The sequence below is a fragment of the Acipenser ruthenus genome, chromosome 15 (assembly GCF_902713425.1).
Source record: "Acipenser ruthenus chromosome 15, fAciRut3.2 maternal haplotype, whole genome shotgun sequence".
Taxonomy (NCBI): Eukaryota; Metazoa; Chordata; class Actinopteri; order Acipenseriformes; family Acipenseridae; genus Acipenser; species Acipenser ruthenus.
The window spans coordinates 15,888,709-15,904,141 of record NC_081203.1 but is presented as its reverse complement, the minus strand read 5'-3'; the positions used below and the strand labels follow the sequence as shown (position 1 = coordinate 15,904,141).

Genomic DNA, 15,433 nt, shown 5'->3' with positions numbered 1-15,433 from the left:
CTTTGAAAATCTACCCCCACGTGTCTTTGCAATATACCTGCACAATGTATTCCTTGCTACTGTATTCCCCTATGCAATCTGAGCAAGAATATCCTTTCTGGGCTCCAGGCACTCGCCCCTGTCTTGGCCCCGCCCATATATGATACAAAAGGCATCCAGTGTCACGTCACGACGGCTTCCGCTTCTTCTCCGTGTATTTAAAACTCAAATACGGTACAGTTACAAATTAGTTAAACAACCAAAAACGCCTATAAGCTTAAAATAGTTTGTTTACAAGTGCGATTTATTTATATTTGACGACGCTGCCCCGAGCATTTCTGCTTTGTTTTAGTGGCTTCCTGATAAAAAGAAAGACCAGTACCCCTCACAGACAAAGCCGGCAGTTTGAGAAGCTTTAGCCAATAAGAGGCGAGAGTAGGCGGGTTTGAAACGCCGCAGCCAACGAGAGGCGAGAGTAGGCGGGTTTTGCGCTGCTCTGAGCTACGCACACAGAATGGGTTGCTTGTACGGTAGTGCAGTAATGTGAGCGCTATTTGTGGATACAACTTTTATAAATGTATCAAAGGATAACTACTTTTAAAACCGACGTGAAAGAAAAACGCTACCATTTGCGACCCTGTTCTTCATCGTTAATCGAGGTAAGCAATAACACAGACGCTATCTACAATAATATTCAATTTTATTCAACACATAATGTTTGTTTACTACATTCGTCCACTTTAGCCTGTGCGATATTCCCGGCTGCCAAACATGTCTTTCTGTCATATTCAGTGATATTCTCCAGAAAGATGTGAGTATTAAGTGCATTCTTCCAGTTTAATCTTCAGCGCTCCTCTCCGTTTCACTAAAGCATACGTTGTTTGTTTAACAGTTTGTTGAAACTGGAATGTTAGTAACTTCGAATCTAATTTTATTATCACTTTTGTTACAGTACCCTAACCTTTTCATGGTGTGCCATCATTCCGCAAATACTGTATGCAATGTGTTTATGTATGTGTAGTCTGTGCTTCTTTCACTGCAACATGTTCAGGAGCTGCGGTGTGTCTGTGGCTGGCAATTTGATCTGAAGAGTGCTGGATCCAGATTTATCAATGCAGCAATAACAGGACCTGAGTTATTGCAATCAGAGTGATTTACTGGATCCAGATTTATCAATGCAGCAATAACAGGACCTGAGTTATTGCAATCAGAGTGATTTACTGGATCCAGATTTATCAATGCAGCAATAACAGGACCTGAGTGAGATCATAAAAAGGTATAGACATTGGCCTCCGTGTTACACATCAGTCAGAGTACAGTGTGGGCCAGTACTTCATATTCAATATTTCTTCAATTAAATTAGTGCTGGGACAAATATTTTATATTTTTAGACATGTATTCGGATACAGAAATCAGATGTTCGTATTCGCTACAAGTGACAAAAATACCTTGTTTATACAAATTCCATATTTTGTTTCTAATGACGTGCATATACATTGACATATCAATCACCAAAACTACTACAACCATTTTTAAGAACATAAGAAAGTTTACAAACGAGAAGAGGCCATTCGGCCCATCTTGCTTGTTTGGTTGTTAGTAGCTTATTGATCTCAGAATCTCATCAAGCAGCTTCTTGAAGGATCCCAGGGTGTCAGCTTCAACAACATTACTGGGGAGTTGGTTCCAGACCCTCACAATTCTCTGTGTAAAAAAGTGCCTCCTATTTTCTGTTCTGAATGCCCCTTTATCTAATCTCCATTTGTGACTCCTGGTCTTTGTTTCTTTTTTCAAGTCAAAAAAGTCCCCTGGGTCGACATTGTCAAACCTTTTAGAATTTTGAATGCTTGAATCAGATCACCGCGTAGTCTACTTTGTTCAAGACTGAACAGATTCAATTCTTTGAGCCTGTCTGCATACGACATGCCTTTTAAACCTGGGATAATTCTGGTTGCTCTTCTTTGCACTCTTTCTAGAGCAGCAATATCCTTTTTGTAACGAGGTGACCAGAACTGAATACAATATTCTAGGTGAGGTCTTACTAATGCATTGTAAAGTGTTAACATTACTTCCCTTGATTTAAATTCAACACTTTTCACAATATATCCGAGCATCTTGTTGGCCTTTTTTATAGCTTCCCCACATTGTCTAGATGAAGACATTTCTGAGTCAACATGAACTCCTAGGTCTTTTTCATAGATTCCATCTTCAATTTCAGTATCTCCCATATGATATTTATAATGCACATTTTTATTTATTATTATTATTATTTATTATTATATTTCTTAGCAGACGCCCTTTTCCGGGACGACTTACAGTCGTAAAGAAAAATACATTGCCTGCGTGCAGTATCTTACACTTTTCTCTATTAACACTAGAACCGCCGGGTTTATGCTACTACCTAGAACCGCCAGCGGTGGTCATTTTGACGGGTACATTTTAAACAGCTTCGATATGAAAATGAAACACAATCTATCAGATACAACTCAAAGGTTTTATTTATGAACATCATAGCTAACATTTGCATAGCAGAAACATCGTATTTAAATGAAAAAAATAAACATAAAAGGCTTTCTTTTCAAAATTAGTGCATGTACAGTGGCTCTCAAAAGTATTCACCCCCCTTGGACTTTTCCACATTTTATTGTTACAACATGGAATCAAAATGGATTGAATTAGGAGATTTTGCCACTGATCAACACAAAAAAAGTCCATAATGTCAAAGTGAAAAATAAAATCTACAGATTGTTCTAAATTAATTACAAATATAAAACAGAAAATAATTGATTGCATAAGTATTTACCCCGTTTGCTATGACACACCTAAATAAGCTCTAGTGCAACCAATTATCTTTAGAAGTCACATAATTAGTTGAATGGAATCCACCTGTGTGCAATTAAGGTGTTTCACATGATAAGATTCCAGGTTAAGTACACCTGTCTCTGGGAGGTCCCACAGTCGGTTAGTACATTTCCTAACAAAAACTACATCATGAAGACGAAGGAACATTCAAAGCAAATTCAGAATAAGGTTCTTCAAAAGCACCAATCAGGGGTAGGATATAAGAACATTTCCAAGGCATTGAATATCCCCCGGAGCACAGTAAAGTCCATTATTAAGAAATGGAGAGAATATGGCACAATCTGTCTAGAACAAGCTGTCCTCAAAAACCGGACGAGAAGGGCACTAGTCAGGGAGGCCACCAAGCGGCCTATGGCAACTCTAAAGGAGTTACAGTCTTCCACGGCTGAGCTGGGAAACACTGTGCATACGGCAACAATAGCCCGGGTGCTTCACAAAACTGGCCTTTATGGGAGAGTGGCAAAAAGAAAGCCATTGTTGAAAAAAACTCGGCTAGAGTTTGCCAGAAGGCATGTGGGAGACTCTGAGACCAAGTGGAAGAAGATTCTATGGTCTGATGAGACCAAAATAGAGCTTTTTGGTCTCAACACTAAGCGCTATGTTTGGCGCAAGCCTAACACCGCACATCATCCTGAGAACACCATCCCTACCGTGAAGCATGGTGGTGGCAGCATCATGCTATGGGGATGCTTCTCTGCGTCAGGGCCTGGAAAGCTTGTGAAGATAGAGGGCAAAATAGATGCAGCAAAGTACAGAGAAATCCTGGAGGAAAACCTGCTGAAGTCTGCAAGAGACCTGGGACTTGGGAGAAGATTCATCTTCCAGCAGGACAATGACCCCAAATATACAGCCAAAGCCAACTGGAGTGGCTTAAAAACAAAAAGGACCTCCATCCAATTGAGAATATGTAGAAAGAGTTGAAAATTGCTGTTCACCAAAGAATGGGCAAAAATTGCAGTGTCCAGATGTGCAAAGCTGGTAGAGAGTTATCCAAATAGACTCATGGCTGTAATTGCTGCCAAAGGTGCCTCTACCAAATATTGACTCAAGGGGGTGAATACTAGTCGCCCTGGATAAGGGTGTCTGCTAAGAAATAAATAATAATAATAATAATAAAAATAATAATAATAATAAAATAAACATTTCAAAAGAAAATATTGTCTAACCAGCTGTAAACTGCTTAAATGTAGGCATACATACACAATTGTAAAATCGAAATAATTATTTATAAAAAATAACATAAAGAAAATAACTCAGTTCCCATTGTGTAACAGAATGTGCATTATTATTATTTATTATTTATTTCTTAGCAGACGCCCTTATCCAGGGCCACTTACAATTGTTACAAGAGATCACATTATTTTTTACATACAATTACCCATTTATACAGTTGGGTTTTTACTGGAGCAATCTAGGTGAAGTACCTTGCTCAAGGGTACAGCAGCAGTGTCTACTACTCCACACTGCTGTGCATTCAGGGAATCATACTTCAAAGTAGCCCCCATATTAGCACAATCCACACAGATGTAACGCTTATTAACTTGTGTGCATTTACCACATACTGCTCTTTCACACTGGGCACAGATATCAGAAGTTTTATTTTTACTGCATTTAGTTACCTGGCATTGTTTTCTGTTGCGTGTGTCACTTATGGCTGAGCACTGTATCCAGGTTGAGCTACGTTTCCCTGCCGCTTTTTCTGATCGAAATGTTTCTGCCAAAGTTCCGTGGCTAGCGTCATAAGAGATATCTCCTACTGATATTTTCCCAGGTGCATTCATTGTACAAAACTAAGGAATTGATGGCTGCCATGTCCAGTACATTGTAAAATACAGCACCTGGACACCGGTGATTGCTGTCACAGAGTATTAAGTTTTGCGCAGATGGTGGAAACGCTCTTCTTTTTTGTTTACTGTTGCAACCAGGCTGTTTTTTTTTTTCTTCAATTGTTTTTCTAATTACGATAAAATAAAAAAAAAATATATTGGTAACATTCATCTCTTTTCCTAAGCACGGTTACATCAGCCTAACACATGGTCACCCAGTCTCTGACCAGCGGGACGAGTTTCATCTTTGCACAGGTAGGGGTAGGGTCCGCTGCCAGCCAAAACTTCATCCCAAATTTGACAGGTCTGCTTGTCCAGTGACACCGTGCTTTTGTCGGAAACAGCTGCTTGTTTATGTAATGTTTTATGTTTAGCTTGAAACAGGCAATGCTGTTTTCAATGAAGTCATTCCAAATTTCTGATGCCAAGGCAAATATATCTGTAGTTGCTCTCAAATCAAAATGCAAAAATAAAATGATTTCTCGAAAAATTCTTGTAATATTATAAGACGGCAGACTACATATGCTCACGTAGACAGCCAGATGGCAGTTCTCCAAGGAATTGATAGGATTACAATAGAGATTTGAATAACACACCTCTAGACGTCAAGAGCAATATTCTATTCAAATACATACTGCTGAAACTCAGTGGAGGTAGAGAAAACAAACTGGCTTGCATTCATATAAAAAATAGCGTATTGTCGGTTATACTAACAATAACACTATTGTTGTATTACTCTTATTGTATTACTTGTATTGTAACACTTAATGTATTTGCTTACGATTGTAAGTCGCCCTGGATAAGGGCGTCTGCTAAGAAATAAATAATAATAATAATAATAATAATAATAATAATAATAAAAAGCATGTATTGTAACAAGCTGTCAGAATGACTACTTTTGGCAGTTCTAGGTAGAAGTGCTCATAACTTTTATTTTTGCGATTCTGACTTTCAAACGTCGTAATACATGTATTTAGGAAAAGTCAAGAACAGACAACCACGGATCTTTAACACACACAGAGTAATTTAAATTTTAAAAGTGAAAACTGTCAAAATGACTACCGTGGCAGTTCTAGTGTTACATTTGCCATATGTCTGCCTAGTTCTGAATGCTGTCTAGATCATTTTGAATGACCTTTGCTGCTGCAAGAGTGTTTGCCACTCCTCCTATTTTTGTGTCATCTGCAAATTTAACAAGTTTGCTTACTATACCAGAATCTAAATCATTAATGTAGATTCGGAATAGCAGAGGACCTAATACTGATCCCTGTGGTACATCACAAGTGACAGTATTAACAAAGTCACATCACCTATTACAAAAAAAAACAACCTGCGACTCAATAAAAACAAGCCCAATTCCGCTTATTATAAGCAGACTTGGCAACTTTGATAGTGCGTGGCTAAGTATGTGAACTTACCTTTCGCACTGAATGCATGCCTGCCACAGGGCTCCCCTGGGTCCTAAACCCTTCCGTACAGACGGGGATTGCAGTAACCACACACCGGACATGAATTTTGCAGCCTAAAGGTATGCTGACATGAGGGGGTTTAACAGTAGTTAAAATTTTGAGCAAAATACGGGAGAAAAACTGTCCCGGGAGATGTCCAGAAGGGTCCAAAATACGAGAGACTCCCGGTGAACACGGGAGTTGACAGGTCTGCAATACCCAACTTCTTGAAAATGTTGTGTAGTGATTTTCATATAGACTGTATATGAAGCCTTGAAGTTAATGTATATTTGGTAGCATTTTGCTGCCCAAAACTCAATGAAAGCAGTATATGACCGACCCTGAGTGAACACATACATATTTACTGGTATTATTTTTTTTTAACATGTACATTATTAGTATCTTTCATAAAGCGGGGAAACCATTGCTAATAGAGCGTCACGATAGATGACTGAGGTTTGTACCGCCCCATAATGCAAATCGTATTGGACAGTGGCGTACAAATACCTACAGTACTACTGAACAACATGGATACAATTTAAAGGTAATTTAGTTTATTTTATAGACCAAAAGTAAAATTAGGTAACTCTTAAAAACATTACGATTTTATAAGATGACAATCAATGACCTAACAGGATATTAAGTTTATTCAGTGGCTATAAAATGCTAATTTAATCTGTTGTGGAGATTCTTTTGTTATGATGTTAACCCTGGTTTCACCCACGCTAAAAATGAACACATAATAGGTAGATAATAATTATTACTTTATCAATTCTGACTACAAAAAAACAAGAGCAAATAGCTAGCTATAACGTTACCATGGTCCAAGTAAAATCTTTCTTTATCAGTACAATTAAGAGAAATAGTCTTGAGGTGCATTAATTTATCTGTTTTCTATTTATAATAGATTATCACTACCTTGTTATATATAAACACACATGGCTAACTAATGCCACTGTTTAATAAAACAAACACAGCGTATTTCTTTTCCTTTTCAATTCGAAGACGACCACAAACCAATACTTTTGGGATATGCCTGCCACAGGTCAGGTATTCACTGAGCATTTTATATTAAAGCTGCCGATACCCCTCCGTGGAGTGACGTCCTCGGTCCCGTCCATCAAGGTATTAAATAGTTACTACGCAGAGAACTCATTCTCTTTTGCCTCTCACAACCATGTAAGTAAGGTGGGTATACACTAACTTCTTTCCAGTTATTCATTGTCTCTTTTTAAGAGCCCTTCACTCTGAGTTTTCTGTGAGTTCCTTGGCAATTTTATTGCTGGAAATCGGCTTGCCACTTCCCTGGACTCAGAACTCGGCAGCTGAAGCCTGATCTAAACGCTGCACAACAGCGCTCCGTTTTAAAAGAAGTATTTAACAGCCTACATTGCATAGCGACTGAAGTCTGCCTTTACTAACCTTGCAGCTTGCTGCCTTGCAGAGAGTTTTCCTTCAGCGAGTCCCAGCTCTGCTGCACTCACTGTTGAGCGGAGTACTCTGGGCCGCCTTGGCACGCACACTCGCTGTGCACGGCCTAGTCTGCCCCTAGAGGTTGTTCGATTGCTATTTATTACTGCTCACAGAAAAACCTTTACACTCCAGCTTGCTGTTGAGTGTCTGTGTGTGTTACTGCCTTGCAGTTAAAAAAATAAATAAGAAACAACAACAAACGTGTGCTCCCTCCATTAGGCCTGGTATTACCTGGTCCTACTGTTGAGTAACCCCACGCACATTCAAACCACTCACCCAAAAAAGCAGTATGTAGGTCCTTTCTTTCTCTCTGTCTCTCTTTTTCCCACGTCTGTAGGCTGTGCCTCCCTGCTGCAAGTTACGTCCTGCACGCGATCCAGACGGCACCATCTGAGGTCTGCTCTACTCTGCTGTAAGCTTCGCGCTGCACTGGCTGTGTGACTGCACGCAGACCAGACTGCAACTGTCTATAGGCTACGCTCCACACCGTTGCAAGCTACGCGCTGTTCCTGGTTGTGTGACTGCAAGCAGCCCAGACTAGACACACAGCTCAGTACCCTTGATGCTTGAAGCCCTCAGTACTTGGTGCTTCGTCGCCCCAGTGTCTCAGCCTCGACACCCTCAGTGCCTCAGAGCCTCTACACCTACTGCACCACACGGTGCCTCAGTGCTCTAGAGCCTCACAGGCGTTTGTATCTCTGCCTCGACCACCGTCACGCCTATAATGTCGGGCTTTCACCCTTGTCCCACAAGACAAACGCACTTTGTGTGTCTGGTATTTGGGCAGGCAGCACACCTGTTCTGCCTTAGCAGATAGTACATTCTGTCCCATTTGCTGGCACAGTTCACAGGTGAGACCTCCACGGTCAGCCCAGACAAACAGGCTCCAGCCCCTCGAGCTTCAGGCAAAGGACATTTCAGACCTGAAGAGCCAGATGGCTCAGGTACTGGAGTATCTGGTCAGGCAGCAAGCTATTGATCCTACACCTTTCCTCTGGCACTTGTCTTGGAACCGACCCTGCCTTCACTGGCGGTCGCCCTGGTCGTCTCAGAGAGAAACGGGGCGAAGATCGTGGAGGAACACCATGCCATATCCATCGAGGCATCCTGGGATGGAGACTTAATAGGGTGTCCAGAACCAGAGGTCCAAGAGATGACACAGGAGGTGGGCCCCACCTCTGAAGTTGCTTCAGAGACTGACATGGCCCCTCCCTCAAGCTCAGTTTAGGCGCTCATGGAGCAAGCCTCCAGCTTCCTTCAGGTTCCCTGGAAGGCAGTGCATGAACGACGCCGGTGTTCAGACCAGAGCAAGCTTCGAACCCCCAGCCTTTTCTGGTGTTCCCTGATTTTCTGGAGGAGGTCTAGGCCTCCTGGCACCACCTGACCTCGGAGCCCAGTGTATCTAAGAGCGCGGCCTCACTGGCCTCCTTGGATGGTGCAGAGGAGATGGGGCTAGCACGGTTTCTGCCGGTGGATTCCACCATAGCGGCCTTGGTGCGAGACACCCCAGTGGGAGGCCTGTCTAAAGATCCTGTATGCCCTAACGGCCAATGCAAGATCACAGAAGCCGTACGCAGCTGAAGCACAAGTAACGTGCCTGGCCAACACAGGAGGTCTCTTGACGGCCTACCTGGATGGCACGGTGCAATCTGTCCCTTCCTGAACCACTAGCTTTGGAGCTACGCCTGGTTTTGTGTATGCTATTGCAGATCTCTGACTTTCTGGGGCAAGTCCTGTGCAGAAGCCTGGCAGGCTTGGTGGTAGCATGCAGCAGCTGTGGCTGTCTCAGGCGAGGGTCCCAGATGCCTGTTACAGGGGGTCTGTGTCTACATTCAGCTCTGCAGGCCCGGGGATGCCAGCCTCGCACCGCCCAAGGATGCCAGCCTCGCACCACCCAAGGATGCCAGCCTCGCACCGCCCAGGGATGCCACGCCTGGATTGCCTGGGGCTGCCTGGTGCTCCGCATCGCCTGGGGCTGCCTGGTGCTCCGCATCGCCTGGGCCTGCCTGTTGCTCCGCATCGCCTGGAGCTGCCTGTTGCTCCGCATCGCCTGGGGCTGCCTTTTGTTCCCCACAGGATACAGGTTACGAGGGAGAAGTGGAGCTCCCGCTGCCGCCTCCATGGCCAGGGGCTCGCCTCCCGAGGGTCCGCTTCTGCTGCCGTCGCCTCCCGAGGGTCCGCTTCTGCTGCCGTCGCCTCCCGAGGGTCCGCTGCTGCTGCCGTCGCCTCCCGAGGGTCCGTTGCTGCTGCCGTCGCCTCCCGAGGGTCCGCTGCTGCTGCCGTCGCCTGGGGTCGCCAGGGATCCTGCTTCGCCTGAGGTCGCCGAGGGTCCTGCTTCGCCTGGGGTCGCCGAGGATCCTGCTTTGCCTGGGGTCGTCGAGGGTCCTGCTTCGCCTGGGGTCACCAGGGATCCTGCTTCGCCTGGGGTCACTACACTATGGCCGGAGCCCCACGGAAGGGAACTGACGGCCATGAAGAAAGGGGGAGAGGTCAGGAGACCAGCTCCCCCAGCCGCACTTATGCGGCAGGAGATTGTGTGGTCGGAGCCCCACGGAGGGGAACTGCCGGCCATGAAGAAGGGGCGGAAGGTCAGGAGACCAGCTACCCCAGCCGCACTTTCACGGCCGGAGATCATGTGGTCGGAGCCCCACGGAGGGGAACTGCCGGCCATGAAGAAGGGGGGGGAGATCAGGAAACCAGCTCCCCCTGCCGCACTTTCGTGGCAGGATAGAGTGTGGCAGGAGCCCCGGAAGAGGGAGCTGCCGGCAACGAAGAATTGGGGGGTGCCAGAGATTCCACCATGGCCACCCCCCAGGAGCAACTTGCTTCCCCCTCTTCCGGGACTTTCAGACTGAGGGGGGAGGTGGCCGTTGGGGCCAAGTGTGCATTGCACAAGGGGGGGGGGGGGGGGATATGTAACAGGGCGAGGTGCCCTGTACATTAATTTGTTTATTTTAGTTTAGAACGGAGTCCCCTCTGCCCCTGTGCAGATTATTGTTTTTGTTTATTGTGATTTAGTTGTATTTATATGACGGCGAGCGCCGTATGTTTTGTTATTGTTTGTATTTTGACGGCGTAGCTGATTTGTTCTGTAGCGTGGCTGGGTAGTCCCATCCACAGTAGTAATTAAACTCGTGCAGAAGGTGGCCATCTCCCGAATTAATTAAGTGATTTAATTTGTTGCTAATCGGGAGATGGTCACCTGAATATAAAAAGCCTGCAGCTCTCCATGTTCCGGTTGGGTGTTAGTGAGGAGCGAGAGTGGAGAGAAACGAAACTAAACGAAACGTGATTTAAAAAGATTCCAGGAACAGTGACAGCAACTGCCCAGCCTGACCTGGGATCAGTTTATTTTGTGTTCGTGATTTGTTTTTGTTAAACGTTTTGTTTTTGCTCTGCGAGCAAGTGTTTATTTTTGTTTAAATATTTTATTTATTTTTGAATTAAAACGGCGCAAGCCTTTTTGAACTGCAGTACTTCCCCGGTGTCAGTTTTATTTTCCCTTCCTGCTTCTGCCTGACGTCACCGCTCGTCATTCCTGTCACAAGACCCTATAGGTAATTCCCAAGCTCCATGTGAGTGCAGGGCTCTACATTTAGATTTTTAACTACTGGCCCCTTGGGCCACTGAGCTAGTGTTTTTACTGGCCCGGATGCAATTTTATCTGGCCCAATATATTTATATATTTTTTCATGATGGTTTTTATTTTGAGTATGTTTATGGTAACCAAAGAATGCCCACGTCTCAAAAGAAAGTGGCTAAACGAAGCCTTTCTGTATATGTCACTTCAGCCATTTAATATGCACACGTGTGTGCTTGTCAGAAAATGTAAATACTGTATTCAGGATTTGAAAATGTATGTGTGCAAGTGATACTCATTTTTTCACAAGCAAACCTGCCACCGAGCTGTTACCATGGTGACAGCAACGCTAAAACTGAATTATAATAATCCTAATTAGGGATGGGTCAGTGTAGTCGAATACACAATTACACAAAAATAAAAAAAAAATATTGAAATAGCATATTACATATTCGAGTACACAAAAAAAATCGTATACATTAGCTACTAGTAGAAGCAAACGCATCTTATTTTTTTTTAATACTGACGCTTTAAGTGTTTGTCAGTCTAAAACCCGTTGTTATTTAAGAAAAGGCAAGATGGAAAGGATATTTTTTTAAATAATAACAATCATTCTCAGAGTGTTGTCGCTTGTGTAGCCTCCCCCTAGTCGGCGCCAATCTTGCTGAGTGACACCAACGAGTCCTGTAAAGATTATTAATGGAATTTTTGACCTGAACACATCGGATCCCAAATTTAGACAGTTCGCTCACGTATCTGGTATCCATCGGGACATCTTACTGTGAGACTGGATATGATGTCAATGAAATGTTGAATTCACAACAAATAAAGCTGCTGTTTTATCTGCAAGTCTGGGAAACGGACGCCAAACAAGGCAGAACATTACACTGTCATACTGAAACCATATGAAGCCTCCACTCTAAATGTTCAGCGTCATTTTTTTCTTTTTCATAATTACTTTATTTATGATTTATTGATTCCAGCAATTTCCTTTTGGTTTATTGGTTGCTTCGTTGTAGAAAACCCGGTTTTGTAAAAGATTTGCCATGTCGTGAGAATGAGTACCACTAACACAGCACTTAGATACGTAGTCTCAGATTCTGACTGTACAACAAATATGATGTGCAGTATGTTAAGGATTAAGAAAAGTTAGGATTAGTTCGTAGTTATGTTTTAAAAAAATGGTTTGTAAATTAGTTTTCAGCTTTATGGCACACTGGCCCTGGATTCATGAAACGGAAGCTATGATTACTATATATATTATACTAGTTAAATGTAACCGGCCCAGTTGGGCCAGTGGTCAGGACCAACTGCGATCTCTACCGGCCCCGGGCCGCCGTGCCATGGTTAATGTCGAACCCTGGAGTGTTTGTCTTAACCCTTCTCTTCCCACCCTCCCATCCCTTAGGTGTTCCCTCCTCCACCCCTGTTTTCTGTGTAGGTGAGAGCATTTAGGATTTCACCAACTCCTCAGGCTCTATGAGAGCAAGTCCTTCACTCTAATGTCCCTACCCTACTCCACCCCCCCTCCCCTTCCTCTCCCCACACTGTACCCCCCATACTACGCATCCTCACTTTACCATTATACTCCTCGTCCATCTTCTCCTTACCCCTGGCACCTTGAGCCACTCTGATCACCATTCCTCCCTGGTCCCTACTCTAAACTCCTCCATGCCTCCCAGCACCTGCCTTACATTTCACATCCCCCTCCTTCCAATCTCTCCCTACTGCAAAGTAATGAACCTCTGTCGCTCCATTCCTTCCAACCTGATTTACCTCCCCTTTCAGTAAAAACCTCCCCTCCCTCGTCAGCACCTGACCTCCCCAATCTCTGAACTCATTTGCCAATCAAATTAGGCCTCTGGAACGCATGTTCTATTTGCAACAAGTCCGCAGCCACCTTAGATGCTTTCCTCTCCCTCCACCTTGACGTCCTTGCGCTCACCGAAACATGGATCATAATACAGCCACACCCGCTGCCCTCGCCTCTTCAGTCACTACTTTCTCCCATACCCCCTGCCCAGTTGGTAAAGGCAGTGGTACTGCCCTACTTACACCCTTCTCCTGGACCCCTGCCTCTCCTCCCGCAATAACTACCACCTTCCCTTCTTTTGAGTACCATCTTACCTCCTTTACCTCCCCTCATCGCACTACCTTCCTTGTCATCTATCATCCCCCCCGCCCTGCCCCCTACTCATTCTTTGACCATCTTGACTGCCTCCTCTCCTCCCTCCTCACTCTCCCCCACCCTTTCATTCTCCTAGGTGATTTCAGCCTCCACCTACATTGTTCCTCCATTGCTTCTGCCCTTCTCCACCTCACCAACTTGTTTAACCTCCTGCTTCTACCCTCCCTCCCCCTACTCGCACATCTGGTAATACCCTTGACCTCATCTTCCTCTCCAGTTGTAAGGCATCATTTTCCATTATAACTGCCCCTCAACCTCCCTCTGACCATTTTTCCTCTCCCTACCCCTCCCTCTTCCCTCCACCCCCTCACCCTCTCTCCCTATCCTCTGCCGTAATCTCTGTACCCTAGACACTGGTTCCCTGATCTCTCTCTTCTTCATTGCTTCCCCCATCCTCCTTTCACCCAGACAGCCTCTGCCACCCTATCTACTGTGCTATCCTCTTCTCTCAACTCCCTAGCACCCCCACGTCCGCATTCTCCTTCATATAGGCCTCCTCAACCATGGCTTACCCCTTCCCTTAAAACGGACCGACGTTCTTTGCGTCGGGCTGAGCGACTCTGGAAGTCCTCCCCCTCACCTTTTGAAACTCCAAGCCTACCACTTCCTTCTCTTCAGTTTCCGCTCAGCTCTGGAACTAGCCACATGCAATTACTTCCTATTATTATTATTATTATTATTATTATTATTATTATTATTATTATTATTATTATTATTATTATTTATTTCTTAGCAGACTCCCTTATCCAGGGCGACTTACAATTGTTACAAGATATCACATTATACATGATTTCACATTATACAGATATCACATTATTTTTACATACAATTACCCATTTATACAATTGGGTTTTTACTGGAGCAATCTAGGTAAAGTACCTTGCTCAAGGGTACAACAGCAGTGTCCCCTACTGGGGATTGAACCCACAACCCTCCGGTCAAGAGTCCAGAGCCCTAACCACTACTCCACACTGCTGCCCTTTTTTCCACACTGCTGCCCTTTTTTTTCCTAACCTGCTCTGGGCCCCCATCCCCGACAGCTCTTCTCAACCCTCAATAAGCTACTCTGTCCTCCTCCCTCATCCCAATCTCCATCCCTTCCAACCCTCACTGCTAGTGATCTCTCATCACCCCTCTGTTTAAAAAAAAAACCCTCTCTCGACCCTGCCTGCCCTGCTAATTACCGCCGAATCTCTTCTCCCATATTTTTCTAAGCTCCTTGAGCGTCTAGTCCACTTGCATCTATCACACTACATATCCGCCAATTCCCTCTACCATCGATTTAAATCTGCGTTCCGTCCTTCCCATTCCACTGAAACTGCCCTCCTCCTCACTGTCCAGAATCATCTGGCTAACTCCTCCCATGCTGGCCTCTCCTCAATTCTCATTCTCCTTGGTCTTTCCTCTGCCTTTGACACAGTCGATCACCCCATCCTTCTCTCCACTCTTTCTAAACCTCAGCATCTCTGGGACACCCCTTGGCTGGCTATTGTCATACCTATCTGCACGCACATCTGCTGTTGCTTTCAACAGTCTTCTGACCCTTGCTATTCTCCCTGTACATCTCACCCCTTGAAGCTCTTATTTCCTCATTTAACGTCCTCCATCATTTCTTTGCTGATAACACCCAGCTTTTCTTTTCATTCCCCTCATTTACCCCCGACCTTGCCGCTCGTATATCAGCTCGCTTGGTTGCTATCCAATCTTGGATGGCACGCCGATACCTCATCAACCCATCAAAAACTGAAATCCTTTTCTTCCCCTCCCCCTCTTTTCCCCCACCCACTCCTCTCATTTTCACCCGCCTTGACTACTGTAACCCCGTCCTCCCTGGCCTCCCCTCCTATACCTTTACACCATTACAACAAATTCAAAACGCCTCTGCCCGTATCATATTCAACCTCTCCCACGCCTTCCTTCCCTCCCCGCTCCTCCTCCAGCTACACTGGCTCCTTGTCTATTATCGTTGCCTGTTCGAATGCCTTACCCTTGTGTACAATCTCTCCATGGTCTTGCCCCACCTTATCTGGCTGCACTGATCACCTACTATGTTCCCCCTGTGATTCCAATCCCTATT

General features: G+C 44.6%; 1 protein-coding gene across 1 annotated transcript in view; it reads left to right on the top strand.

Moving 5' to 3' along the window:
* The first annotated feature begins 217 nt into the window (after window positions 1-217).
* Window positions 218-15,433, top strand: part of LOC117422092 (zinc finger protein 239-like) — a 57,344-nt gene continuing 42,128 nt past the window's right edge. Inside the window, exon 1 of the mRNA XM_058987199.1 lies at window positions 218-638. The gene's annotated coding sequence lies outside the window, so the exon portion shown is untranslated. The remainder of the gene's footprint in view (window positions 639-15,433) is intronic.